Source organism: Schistocerca americana, chromosome 10, assembly GCF_021461395.2.
Source record: "Schistocerca americana isolate TAMUIC-IGC-003095 chromosome 10, iqSchAmer2.1, whole genome shotgun sequence".
NCBI classification, from domain to species: Eukaryota; Metazoa; Arthropoda; class Insecta; order Orthoptera; family Acrididae; genus Schistocerca; species Schistocerca americana.
The window spans coordinates 104,821,701-104,836,596 of NC_060128.1; the positions used below are offsets into that span (position 1 = coordinate 104,821,701).

Below are 14,896 nucleotides of genomic sequence, written 5' to 3' on the forward strand. Positions count from 1 at the left end.
ACAAAGAGATAAATATCAGACCAATTTTGGCGACTGGGCAGAAACCACTTACCGAGTCCCACAGGGTTCAGTTGTGGGTCCAGTTTTATTTCTTATACAGGGTGGTCCATTGATCGTGACCGAGCCAAATATCTCTCGAAATAAGCGTCAAACGAAAAAACTACAAAGAACGAAACTTGTCTAACTTGAAAGGGGAAACCAGGTGACCCTATGGTTGGCCCGCTAGATGGCGCTGCCATAGGCCAAACGGATATCAAATGCGTTTTTTAAAAATAGGAACCCCCATTTTTTATTATATATTCGTGTAGTACGTAAAGAAATATGAGTGTTTTACTTGGACCACTTTTTTCGTTATGTGATAGATGGCGCTGCAATAGTCACAAACATATGGCTCACAATTTTAGACGAACAGTTAGTAAGAGGCAGGCTTTTTAAATTAAAATACAGAACTTAGGTACGTTTGAACATTTTATTTCGGTTGTTCCAATGTGATACATGTACCTTCGTGAACTTATCATCTCTGAGAACGCATGCTCTTACAGCGTGATTACCTGTAAACACCACATTAATGCAATAAATGGTCAAAATGATGTCCGTCAACCTAAATGCATTTGGCAATACGTGTAACGGTATTCCTCACAAAAGCGAGTAGTTCGCCTTCCGTAATGTTCGCACATGCATTGACAATGCGCTGACGCATGTTGGCAGGCGTTGTCGGTGGATCACGATAGCAAATATCCTTTAACTTTCCCCACAGAAAGAAATCCGGGGACGTCAGATCCGGTGAAGGTGCGGGCCACGGTATGGTGCTGTGACGACCAATCCACCTGTCACGAAATATACTATTTCTCCAGTATCAGTTTATATTCTTCTGTTATGGTAGCTGTTTTCGTCATATACTCCAGTTTTAGTTCCATTTCCAATTTTCTTTTGCATTCACGGAACACCTTCGTTACACTTAAAGAAGAAATTTCTTTAACAGGGAATGATTTAAATCCATTTGACACATTGGTTCTTTTTCTTACGACTTGTGGAATAACATTGTTTGTGGGAACAAATCATAATTCGGTAATATCAGTATTTGAACGTATTGTGAAGTCTAATGTTCTGAAGCGATACACGCTGCAACCCGCAATCTCTTTGTACAGTTTTGGATGACTGTGATCCACAATTAGAGATCTGTAATCATTCATGTGTATTACGGCAATCAACCTGCGTCTAATTTGTATGCACACCATTATTGTACGCCTTCTAAATGGCTGCTTAGGGATGATTGTCTTTGGTTTGTGGGGCGTTCAACTGCGCGGCCATCAGCGTCCGTACGAAGATCCAATTTTTACACAGTCCAAGTTTTACACAGTCAGATCGAGCCACTATCACGAATGATGATGATGAAATGATGAGGGCAACACAAACACCCGAGTGCCTGGGCAGAGAAAATCCCGAAACTGTCCGGGAACCGGAGCAGCAACGCTAGCCACTAGACCAAAAGCTGCGGACCTGGCTTAGAAAGGAAATAGAGTGGCGTGTACGAGGTGCGGCTAGAAAAAAACCGGACTGATGTTGGAAAAAACATTTATTTAAAATTATTTACAATTTCATGTTATCTCCTTCAATGTACTCTCCTCCTCGGTCTCTACACCGCTCCATACGAATTTTCCACTGTTCATAGCAATGCTGCAGATCATTTTCGGTAAGTCCATACGTTACTTCCGTCGCTTTTTCTTTTACTGCTTCAGCAGTCTCAAATCTAGTTCCTTTCAAAGCTGACTTGACTTTAGGGAAAAGAAAAAAGTCACAGGGGGCCAAATCAGGTGAGTAGGGTGGATGGTCTAAGATGGGAATGTTGTGTTTTGCCAAAAACGTCTTCACTGACAACGCACTGTGAGGTGGGGCATTGTCTTGGTGAAGGATCCGTGACTTTTTTCTTCACAAATCGTTCCGTTTTCTCCGTACTCGCTCACGTAGGGTAGCCAGGACGCTAATGTAGTAATGCTGATTCACTGTTTGTCCCTCTGGTACCCAATCAATGTGCACAATCAGTTTGATGTAAAAAAAAAAAACAATCATCATTGCCTTGAATTTCGATTTTGACATTCGTGCTTTTTTTTGTCGTGGAGAACCAGGAGTTTTCCAATGCATCGATTGGCGTTTAGTTTCGGGATCGTAAGTAAAAAACCACCATTCATCGCAAGACGGTGGGATCACTTTCAATGTTTTCCAGGATGTCAGAACAAATCATTCTTCGGCGTTCCTTCTGTTCAATTGTGAGACACTTTGGAACCATTTTTGAACACACTTTGTTCATGTTGAAACTTTCATGAAGAATCTGCCTAACACTTTCCTTGTCAACTCCTGTTAACTCAGACACTGCTCTGATTGTTAAACGGCGATCTTGTCGAACAAGTTTACCGATTTTTTCAATGTTTGCATCAGTTTTTGCTGACAATGGTCTGCCAGCGCGAGTGTCATCACTGGTGTCTTCGTGGCCATCTTTAAATCGTTTAAACCACTCAAACACTTGTGTTCGCGATAAACAATCATCGCCGTACACTTGTTGTAACATTACAAACGTTTCACTTGCAGATTTTCCTAGTTTGAAACAAAATTTGATGTTAACACGCTGTTCTTTCTGTACACTCAACATTTTCCGACGCACAGACAAAACGTCAACTACTTAAAACAGACGCCACGGGCAGACTGAGTGCAGGAGGCAGATGAAACTCGAGCAGTAGGCGGAGCGAGAGTCACGTGACAGGCCACGCGACTTTCAGCCTTATTGCATTCGTTTTATTGTTTCACCAGTACTAGTCCGGTTTTTTTCTAGCCACACCTCGTATTTATTAAATTATTTGCTTCAGTGACTACTTAGTGTGACATATCACTCACAAGCGAACATAACATCCGGCCCAGGCAGCTGTCAACACTACAATCACCATACCCTGGTTAATAAGTTGTGTTGGGAACATGAATGGGATACAACACGCTTGAGGATAAACGCGGAGGTGGTTCTATCAAAACTTTTTCGTCCTCTGCACTTAAGTGATTCGTCAGCTGCCTGTTCCAGCTTCCCCACCTTGTACAGAGTCCCCCTACAATTCTCAAGTGTGCTTGGTGATGCACTTGCTCGGATTTTATGTGTGCAGGCATGCTGTGTTGGTTTTGGGGGTCACAGATTCATGTTCTGGACTATGTAGCACACATTTAAAATATGTGCTGTAGAATGTCTTTTACAAGAAGCAAAGTAATATATTCTCTGATTTATTAATTACAGAGCACTGCCATCCAAACAACCATTCCATTGCTTATAAAAGCACTAATTACTCTATTTTTTTTAAGAAAGAGGGTGATGCTAACGTATTCTTACAAAACTCAGGCCTCTAACTCTGCAATGTGCTCTCTGAATAACATCCAGCGATGCAATTGTAATTTGCAATGTGTGTATCATTCTACTACAGCGGTTCTCAACTTGGAGGTAAAATGAAATGTTCTAAGGGGCAAAACCAAAAGTGCTCGATTGTGTTACCGTTACAAAACTAAATTATTTTTAAAGATAATTAATATTATTAACATTTTGTAAGACTGTGATACTGATTACTAATTTACCAGTCCTCAGCTTTTTTTCAAACATAAGCATTAACCCGTGACACAATTTGGTTGAGATTGAAGCTTATGAAATGAATGAATATACAACTTCTACCCACATGGTCCACTTTTTACACATAAACTTTTTACTTTGTGCCATGTATCTATGACAGTAAAACTGAGACATACACATCACATGTGCTTTAATATCTCATCAAAATGCCTTATTTGAGTTGTAGGTAGTTCCTGCAGTGGATCACAAATGGACTCATTATTCATTTGGCAACAGATAATCCATCTAATTGATGGCGCAACACAACAGTAACTACATAATGGTTACTAAATTGCTGCAGGGCCTGTGCAGAGTTATTATTATTAGTAACAGTAGTTGTCAGACATAAAGCTTCGGCAACTCAAGATCTTCCAATTTATACCAGTTCAGAAGTAAGAAAGCTGACAATGAAATAATTTACTTTTAAATGGGGGTGTACAGTGTGGATGATGCAAGAGCCACTAGGGAGAGGAGTTGTGCAGAGGAAGCACATTTTGTAACAAGTGACTATCCTCAATGTGGATAGTTAGCTTTCTTTTCTGAAGGGGAGTTATAGGTAGCAGTCACACTGACCTGATAAGTGTTTCATCATTCTATAAACAAGAGTGTTAGAAATAAGCAAAATTATCAGTTCATTATATAAACAACACCTACAGAAAGTGTCTTCCATCATTCTAAGAATAAAAGTGTTCAAACAGAATTTTTTTTCATTCTAAAATTTAGTTAAGCACTAATGGTGATGACATTTTCTGGGGGTAGTAGGTAATATCTGACTGCACTCACAGGTAATAACCTCATAAATGTTGAGAGACACTCTTCTACTACATTCCCTTAGGTTTCTAAACCAAGGTTTTAGTGCCAGCAAAACAGCTTTCCACAATTTTGCTTGGAAAGAGGCCAGGCGAATAAACATCCAGGACTTAAATCAATAAGTGATAACAGCATCTGTTGGCCACCTTGTTTATATTATGGGATCAGACAAGTGACCAAAAATGGTTCAAATGGCTCTGAGCACTATGGGACTTAACATCTGTGGTCATCAGTCCCCTAGCACGTAGAACTACTTAAACCTAACTAACCTAAGGACATCACACACATCCATGCCCGAGGCAGGATTCGAACCTGCGACAGTAGCGGTCACGCGGTTCTAGGCGCTTCAGTCTGGCCACATCGGCCGGCAGACAAGTGACCAGTTTGTTTATTTAGTGTGTAACTAAATTCTCTTACACAGTCTTGAGGACTTGTGGATGGGTCCAAGACAGCTAAATTTGGCATACGAACTCATGTCCAGTAAGGTATCATTTTCCTACTGCATGCAAAATATCACAACACACTTTTCCTTCCTGGCTCTTGCTGCTTATTGTCTGGGTCCACTTATAAGTACGGCTCGATGTGATGACCACCGACATCAACACAGGTAAGGTACCTTCATAGCATGTTTCAATCCTCACGATCACCAATCTCTGGTCCTCCAGTACCTGCTGCAGCTGCATTTGTGCCAACAGGAGTTCCTCCGATGCCACAGGTGTGTTATAAATCAAGAATTTCAAGTCACCCCACAGGTAATAGTCTAGCACGTTCAAGTCAGAACATACAAGCCAAGCAACTGAGCCACCACAACCTATCCACTGTTCTCCAGTTCGTTGGTCCATATGATCTCAGACTGCACATGAAAAATGAGATGGTATGTCATTATGCTGGAACCATACGTCTTGATGCAGATGCAGTGGTACATCTTCCGAGAGCCGTGTGGCACACAGTCGATAAACTACAAGTATGTGGCACTCAAGAGATGTGGTGGAAGAAGGTACAGTCCAGCTGCACATCCATCCAGGAACGCAGCCCAAATGTGTACACCCCATACATTTCTGAAACCCACGGGAGCAGGCAGGAAGTGGGTTTTCATCAGTCTCTACATGTCCACACTGGGGGAATTGAGAACACCTTGCCTGATGAACGGCTTCACCTGTAGAAAGGATCCTCCATGGAAAGTCAGGCTCGTCCACTTAACAGTGCAAGAAACACTTGCAGATGTGAGCTCATGACGCAAAATCCTGTGGCTGCATTGCTTGTACCTCCTGGGGTTGATATGGATGTAGCTGCTGTTTCTGTAGACAAACAGTCTGGTGATCCACATTCAGTCTGCCTGCTCCGTTTGTGATATTCGTCAGTGTATCCTCTTCACCTGCGTCCAGTTCAGCCTCTTCATACTCGGGAGTTGAGCACTGCTGTGAAGCACCACAGCTGGTCTAGCTGGTGGTCTCCAAGGTCTGCTGGCACAACATATCAAAGAGGGAGGTGAAGGTGTCTGGCAGTTGACGAGAGCAACTTGCCCATTGCACTGAGGTTTGCCATACAACAACATTCTGTCAGTGTATTCAGAAAATGTGCAGTTCATTACGGTCAGCGGCCAAGCAATGAAAATGATGTATAGCTTGTGTTCTGTGCTGTAGTGAATGCTTACTACTGTACAGCAGATCAGTATGAAGGAAGGCCAGAAACGCAACAGCAGGTACAAACCTCAATGGGTAGATAACAAACTCAGCTGAATACCAAGTCAAGAAATCTATATTGAAGATTGTAAAGAATCATCCTCCTCCAACATTAGGTTTTTTATGGAGATAACCAATACCATGTATACTATCGATTCTTGCATAGGTTAAAATTCTCTCAGCTGTTTCGTTAAAAGAATTCATATGATTTTGTGTACGATGTATTATATTTTAGGCTAAAATGCATAAAAAAGAAATTAATGTGTTACAATTGATATGTATTAACAGTTAAAATTACTCTTCTTTTAAGAATAATTGAAATTACAAAATTTCTGGCGTACGTAAAATTCATATTATTAAATTTGTTTATGGATTTATTTATGAAATAATGATATAATTTGGTAAAGATTATTCTCTTTTCGAGAAAGTTTTTGAACTCTTTTGCTTTGTATACTCTTTGGGAACTGTTGAAGTACGGCAGAATGTAAGTAGTAGTGGGCATGCCTCAGATACAAAGGCACGTATTTTGCTACACTTGTCTCTAATAGTGTAATAGCTAGTGTGATAAAAATGGAGATTTTCAAGTCAGTGCGGTATAGAAGAATGGGTTAGAAATGAAAGGTATTTATACCAACAGGCAAATCTTTATCAGTTATTTAGTTCAACAAGAACCCACAACGTGAAATCAAAATTCTCAGCACCAAGAATTTACTCCTAGACACAATAAAATTTTGAGCCAGCAACAACAACAGCAACAGAGAGATAATCAAGGTAAGTAAATAAGTTCTTCTTTTGTAATCTTACTCCTCTCGAAATCTTCAAAATCTGTGCATAGAATGAGAACTTTAATGGTGATGTGTGGGAATGTAAGATTACAAGATGTGACACAAGGTAATTGGTGATTGGCTTACTTAATACCCTACCCTGTGGAACCAAAAAATGTAGCAAATTTGAAAGTTTGTTTTGGTATTCTGTATATAGCATGAAGACGGTATGTTTCAGACATGATCCTACATTAAACTTAACCGCCTTGGTCTCCACTAAAAGTCGTCAACATGTGCAATGGGAATTTAGTTACACCCATATAAAGATCAAAGGATCAAACAGTGATTTAGTTTGAATAATGGAGTCAGCAGTTTACACTAGGGTCACGAATTACACTTGCATAAATTTAAGAGCACATGTGTATGATTTGTGTACATAAGGACCAAAGCCAAGTGACACCATTGTTTGTATAACACCAATGGGCTCATTGATCTGAAGCACAGTCTGTTCCACTACTGCTTGCCCAGAGTAATGTACTTACGATTTCTCTGTCTGTTACCCCGATTTTCCTACTCTGTGTGAAAATACCTTAATAGCAGCGAAAAGGCCTCTAATATGCTATCACCAAAACTGTCAGTCATGTAAGATTCTCAGTACAGTTTGAGTCATATTCTGAGCCCTTGCGACATGTCTGTCTCAGTATTTTCTCGAAAGTAAGTCAAACATTGCTGTTACCAGAGGTAACATTAGCGAGTGGAGAGAAATCACGAAGTTAGTCCATCAGGGATCAGCTGTGGCACTAATCCTATTCCCAGGGTGAACATCTCAAACTTCCACCGTAATTATTTCGTGAACCGCCCTTGCTTTTTTTTTTTTTTTTTTTTTTTTTTTAAAAAAACTCGTTCCGGCCACTGATAATAAGCAGAGGTCACGTAATTTTGTTTCACGGCGAGTACTTTTAACTTTTGTACCAACACAGATTTGAAAGCAACCGCGTTTTTTTATTGAACACTATAGTCCGGCAAGTGGACCGATTGCGTTACTCCAGGACCCTGCACTGTCTCCTAACGGAAGACATTCAGAGTCAGGTTGGTGTTACATTTTCAACAACATCATGTTTACCTGAGTGGTGAACATGTGTTGAGGAGAGGATGTGGATTACTGACTTAAAAATATAGGGCGTTATTCGAAAAAAGACATACTGCTGTCATTAAGAGCAACATTGCATGAAAGGCAATCCTGCAGGTTACTGTCCTCCTGGTAGGTAAACCAGCGTTTTGTACATTGCTTCTCGATAACGAAAGGTTGCCTAGGTTGCCAAAACATATGCGCAATAACATTAAAAGGTCATTTTTTAAAATAAACTTAACCGTCTCCAGTTGCGACGCATAACTTTGAAATCTGGCTCAAAGGCGTTTAGAACTTTCCTCTGCAGCGGTGCAAAAGCGTGGGGTCCTGTGACGTCATCCTTGGGCTCTTCAAACAGGAAGGTATAAAACGTGCGAAAAACGTGACACAGCTCCGAAATTCATGTGACCTGTAAGATGCGTTAATGAGGTCACATTGGCACCAGTTATCACTAAAATTCTGCCCAACGTCATACACGGTCTTATTCACATTTTACCCCTTCTTTTGACGCCCCTGCTATGAAGTACAGAACAGTGACACATAGCGTTGAAATCACGCGGTTTATAACACTATTTGTTTATGGTTCATCTAAATTTTTTATAAACTACTGGCCATTAAAATTCCTACACCAAGAAGAAATGCAGATGATAAACGGGTGTTCATTGGACAAATATATTATACTAGAACTGACATGTGATTACGTTTGCACGCAATTTGGGTGCATAGATCCTGAGAATCAGTACTCAAAACAACCACCTCTGGCCGTAATAACGGCCTCGATACGCCTGGCGTGTACAGGTACAGCTGCCCATGCAGCTTCAACACAATACTACAGTTCATCAAGAGTAGTGACTGGCATATTGTGACGAGCCAGTTGCTCGGCCACCATTGACCAGACGTCTTCAGTTGGTGAGAGATCTGGAGAATGTGCTGGACAGGGCAGCAGTCGAACATTTTCTGTATCCAGAAAGGCCCGTACAGGACTTGCAACTTGCGGTCGTGCATTATCCTGCTGAAATGTAGAGTTTCGCAGGGATCGAATGAAGAGTAGAGCCACGGGTCGTAACACATCTGAAATGTTACGTCCACTGTTCAAAGTGCCGTCAGTGCGAACAAGAGGTGACCGAGACGTGTAACCAACGGCACCCCATACCTTCACGCTGGGTGATACGCCAGTATAGCGATGACGAATACACGCTTCCAATGTGCCTTCACCACGATGTCGCCAAACACGGATGCGACCATCATGATGCTGTAAACACAACCTGGATTCATCCGAAAAAATGACGTTTTGCCATTCGTACACCCAGGTTCGTCGTTGAGTACACCATCGCAGGCACTCCTGCCTGTGATGCAGCGTCAAGGGTAACCGCAGCCAAGGTCCCCGAGCTGATAGTCCGTGCTGCTGCAAACCTCGTGGAACTGTTCGTGCAGATGGTTGTTGTCTCGCAAACGTCCCCATCTGTTGATTCAGGAATCGAGACGTGGCTGCACGATCAGTTACAGCCGTGCGGATAAGATGCCTGTCATCTCGACTGCTAGTGATACGAGGCCGTTGGGATCCAGCACGGCGTTCCGCATTACCGTCCTGAACCCACCGATTCCATATTCTGCTAACAGTCATTGGATCTCGACCAACGCGAGCAGCATTGTCACGATACGATAAACCGCAATCGCGACAGGCTGCAATCCGACCTTTATCAAAGTCGGAAACGCGATGGTACGTATTTCTCCTCCTTACACGAGGCATCACAACAATGTTTCACCTGGCAACGCCGGACAACTGCTGTTCGTGTATGAGAAATCGGTTGGAATCTTTCCTCATGTCAGCACCTTGTAGGTGTCGCCACCTGGCGCCAACCTTGTGTGAATGCTCTGGAAAGCTAATCATTTGCATATCGCAGCATCTTCTTCCTGTCGGTTAAATTTCGCGTCTGTAGCACGTCATCTTCGTGGTGTAGCAATTTTGATGGCCAGTAGTGTAATGTTTTTGCTTTAAAATTTTCGCATATTGGTGGTAAATTTTCTGTATATGGAAAGTGTGCTATATTGGGTGCTGAAGTCTTTGAATTGTATGTGAGTGATGTATGTAAAATACTATGTAAATTGTTCATTATGTTAAATAATTTTCTGATGACTTTTGTATTTAAAAATATTTGTGTGTACTAACTGTTCATGTTGATGCAAATTTGACAATTGTTAGACATGGTCGCGCTTAGGAACAATGTAAGAAATAGGTGTTGCGTAAAGACCAGTGTGCTTTCGTTTGGAACGAAAGTGGCTCTGGGGAGTGGAAAAGGTGGCAAGGGTGAACTGGCGCGCTATCTATAGCAAGCACGGGAAGTGAGTCACACAGTCTGTAGGCAGCAGTGCCTGAGGCAACACCTTTGCGCAGCAGTTGCCTGCACAAAAATGCCTCGGATGAAGATGCAAACGGCTTACTGAACGACGCTAAGATGAGAAATTGAGCCCATACAGCAAGATACTTGTAGGTCGTACTGTGGTTTGTGTAGCCGTCTTAATTGTTCGCCACCCCCAAGCCTACAGCCACCAAATAAGATTCTTTTTAGGTATTTTGTACAGCGTGAATCATTAATTTAAACTGGGTTTCATTAGTAAATAACCATTCTTTAACTTTAAAGAAACTGGCTCGCCCTGTTGATTCATTCTAATCATACACATATATAGGGTTCCTTCTTGGTGTTTGATGAATCCGAATATTCTGTTTTACATACTTATGAAATGCCAGGTTAATATAAAGACGCACCATTTAAATAGTTTTTGTGTAAAAAGTTGTCTTAGTTGTTTCACTGAAAGGCGTAATGAGAATTTTAGTTAGAGTAATAACACGTCCATGATTCAGTAAATTACAGAGAAATAAAGTGAAACTATTCTTGCTTTATAAGTTTTCTCAACTATTGCAAAGTGTTAGAGTAAAAGTTTGTTTACATAAAAGTCAATCAGTGTGAAACCAAGTTATTAGAGTCTGTTAAACGATTATACATAGTTAGTTCAAAGAATAATAGCTTTTGAAAGTAAATATCAGTAAGACAGAGGTTTTCTTGAAGTGAAATGTTCACTATAAAAAGTGTATGCTGTAGTACCTAAGTATTTAAGTTGGTCGGTTATGGAATGTGCTTTTCTAAAGGTCCCCCCTCCCCCCGTGGCCAAAATTTTTTTAGCTTCCTTGAAGTTATCTACTGGGTTTTTTCTCCTTTAAAAACGTAATGTATAAGGGCGTAGTCCAATGTTTACGTGGAGTAATATTTATTTGAAGAAGCAACTTAAACATTAGCAAGAAAATAGGCATACTAATTAAGTGAAACAACAACTTTGCTGTTAGCAGTCATTGTTTATTTATTTCCACGACGCGTTTCAAAGGTTTAAACCTCCAACATCAGGTGTAATCTGTTTATGACTGTGCACATGTGATAATGTTACGACAGTGAAAGAAACATATGACCACTGGAGACAATGTCATAAGTTCCTCAAAAAAAAAAAAAAAAAAAAAAAAAAGGTCGTAACACAACACACACACACAAATGTCATACTAATAAATGTAAATCCACCTGATGATAGAGGTTCAAACCTTTGAAACGCGTCGTGGTGATAAATAAACCGTGAGTGGTAATAGAAAACTTGGTGTTTCATTTAATGTCAATAACAGTTACGGTAAAACCTAACCTAAAACGTTCGCAATTAAAATCCATACTTCTGCTTTTCAAGTACTTCACTGTTTCATTGCCTGGATAGGTTGGCGACCGTTAGTACGTGTTTTAAACCACTAAATGAACTTGGAACTGAGTTGTCCTAGCTCCAATATAATACATTCATACTTCGTTTCTTTCTAACCGCTGGGCAAGATCTTAGGAAAAAAATTGAATAGTCTGACTTACTTATCCATTAGACACAACACACGGTCAAATGCCGTAAAAAGGGTAACTCTATTAAAACCTGTGTTGTTTTGGAAATTAGCCTTATGCAAACACAATTAGTTTATTTATATATTTCCCCAAACATGTTTCGACACCAATGTGTCATTTTATGTGGGTTAAATTCTTTATTTCTGTGAAGGATTATATCACTTTTGTAATAATGTAACAACTGTAGGCCTAAGAAATACAATATTTGCAATTTGCTTCGTTTTGCTTGGACACTCACCTTAAAATTACATCGCTAATTGAACTGTATTATTGTACATCGATTTTAGTGCTCATTTTCGTCTTTTTTTTTTTTTTTTTTTTTTTTTTTTTTTTTTTTTTTTTTTTTGACAGCGTGTCATCTGCAAACTAGCCATGAAGAAAACTACTGCATTTTTGTGGAGAGCTGTTTCGAGTCTAGACGTTATGTACGTTTCTGTACATTATCCGTCCTGTTTGATGTCCCTGGTTGGTGTGTCAATCAGCTACTATTTAGTACATTGCTTTCACAATTTTCCGCTCTCTACTTCACCTCACATGCACTTAGACAAAATGTGGCAAAATGACATCTGACCAGACACTTCTGACAATACACTCAGTGAGATGTGTCATGTTATTGTCGTTGCTCACTTGTTCATCGTTGGCCTTGTGTTTGTTATGGCGCTGATTTTGAATGTGTATGTGTGTGTGTGTGTGTGTGTGTGTGAGAGAGAGAGAGAGAGAGAGAGAGAGAGAGAGAGAGAGAGAGATGGAAAGATGGGAGGGGAGAGGACCATGGAAACAGAAAGTATTCTTTTTTTTTTTTTTGTTATGCTTTTTGTAGGGAGTCACCTTTGTATAGTTCCTTGAGTGATCCAAACTGTTTTGTTGCACAGTGTTGTATTTTCATTCAGGACTCTCTTTCCCTGTATTATTGCTTTTTGTATGTGGTAGTTCTCCTCTATTGTGAGTTTTTGTTAGAGACTGTTGCTTTCTCTGAGGATCTGAAGAACAGTATCCATGTTTTTTGGGGTGGGGGTTTTCTTGTATTAGATGGTCTGCAAAAGTGGAGTGTGTACTATCACTTCTTAGGGCTCTGAGGTGTTCGGAGTACCTCGTTTGGAAATTTCTGCATGTTTTGCCTATGTAGACCGACTGGCATGAACTGCAGGTTAGCTGATATATTCCAGCTTAGGAGAATTTGTCTGCAGAGGTGTTCTTCGAACTTAGATTCTTCTGTACTCTGTTATTTGTACGGAATGATATTTGTAGCCCTTGTTTCTTCAGTATGTTTCCCACCCTGTGTACGTTTTTGTTCAAAATGGCTCTGAGCACTATGGGACTTAACGTCTGAGGTCAACAGTCCCCTAGAACTTAGAGCTAAAACGTAACTAACATAAGGACATCACACACATCCATGCCCGAGGCAGGATTCGAACCTGCGGCCGTAGCAGTCGCGCGGTTCCAGACTGAAGTGCCTAGAACCGCTCAGCCACAAAGCCCGGCTACGTTTTTGTTACTTTATGCTAGTGTGTGCGATGCTGTACTCTTTGTAGGGTGTTCCTGGTATCCTGTGTTTGTCTAGACCTTGTGTTCTTGGTTCTCTGTTGTGGTTGGTGATTGTTGATGGTTTGTTCTCTTTTAATTTGTTTTTCAATTTTGTTGCTCAGTTTGTTTATCATTTGTCTGTTCTACCCAGTTTTTAAATCGCAAATTCAGAAGAACGAAAAGAGGAGCTTCAAACAGTATAATGGGTAACTCTATTGATTAGCTTTTCCTATTAACAAGACTATCCTCCCATCGTTTACCTTATTTGAAAACTAAACTAAATTTTAGTAAGAGGGGTATACGTGGCAACATAGAAACAGGGTTTCTGTTATGTAAAGGCATACAAAATTACAATAGCATTGGTAGGGTTATAGGTTTTGTTATTGGTGGACAAGGAAAGCGTTTCGTCGCTCAGAATCGACACGAAAAGACCATAGGGAGTGGCACAAAGGGCGTCAGTGAAACCGCCCCTCCCCTGGGGGCGGTGGTCTTGCGGTCGAAAATGACAGTTCGCAGTGTGATGAGGAAATGCACGATCTTCTTGACAACTTTCTACACTGCTGACAGCCCCTGGGAGATTCAACCTTACTCTAAAGACAACGTGGGTCTGCAACCCAACTGAATGTGATCTGACCACTTTTGAGTACAGTGAGACCACAATTTTTGCTCTGGTACACAGGGTGGAACCCTAGGGAGCGGTCAAAATCATTCGACAAAATTTGAACGTGATCAGAAACAGCAAAGGGTCTTTATGCTTTTTCAGCCATTCTGCTTCGCGCTCTTCTGTGATGTGATCGAGAGCATAGGGAGGGGGTGCGCTATTGACATGTTTGAATAAAATGACCTCCCAGTTCGGCAACAACCTCACTGCCACCTCTGTTGAGCACTTTCAAAACGTATCTGTACAGAGATTTAGGCAACCATTCAGCTGAGTGCTGCTCCGCCATTGATCTACTGCCCGAGGGCATCCAATCCAAGGGGTGTCGAATTTGCGAATAGAATAAATGTTAGGGGAAAATCTTATAATTAAAATTTCCTCGAGACATTTGAGTCTCATCTTTATCTACGATAATGATGGAAGCTGAAGGAATGAATTAAAGTTTGTGCTACAGCTGGGACCTGAACAAAGGTCTTCTTACTAACTAGGCAGAAATGCTAGCCATTACACCACCATATCACAATAGTTCACCTTGCTGCACGGACTAGCAAAGTCCTATGCCCTCCTCAACAGAAACTTCAACTCACATCTGCAGCTTATTTCCCCTCCTTGGATCGTTACTACTGCCGAGGTTCTCCAGCACTGGAATAGCACCCCAGTGTTGGACATAATAATTATAAGATCTATGGATCGCCTGCACGTGAGGTACGGGATTTGGTGGTGATAAGTTCCTATGGGACCAAACTTCTGAGGTCATCAATCCCTAGAC

General features: G+C 40.9%; 1 protein-coding gene across 2 annotated transcripts in view; it reads right to left on the bottom strand.

Moving 5' to 3' along the window:
• The window catches only part of LOC124552731 (proteoglycan 4-like), a 225,140-nt gene that overhangs the window by 195,309 nt on the left and 14,935 nt on the right, over nucleotides 1-14,896 (bottom strand). The window lies entirely within an intron of this gene.